Below are 276 nucleotides of genomic sequence, written 5' to 3'. Positions count from 1 at the left end.
ATGACAAGACCATCCACTCCCCACACGTCTACCTGCATGCACAGGAAAAGCTTGCCATTCTCTCGACAGGCCTAACTGAGATCCCTGTAGACATGGATGTGTTCAGAACAGAAATGAAGAGGGAATTTCACAGGCAGAAAAGAATTAAGAGGGTGGAAGAGATGCTTATCAGTTCTCTGTTTTCTTGGGTCCTCTCTGCGATGGTTCCACCCACTTCCAGCTTGGCCTATATCCTCAGAATTGAGAATTCTTGACAGTGTACCTCCAAATCCCGTA

Source organism: Mastomys coucha, unplaced genomic scaffold (assembly GCF_008632895.1).
Source record: "Mastomys coucha isolate ucsf_1 unplaced genomic scaffold, UCSF_Mcou_1 pScaffold5, whole genome shotgun sequence".
NCBI classification, from domain to species: Eukaryota; Metazoa; Chordata; class Mammalia; order Rodentia; family Muridae; genus Mastomys; species Mastomys coucha.
Note: the sequence above shows the minus strand (reverse complement) of the source record.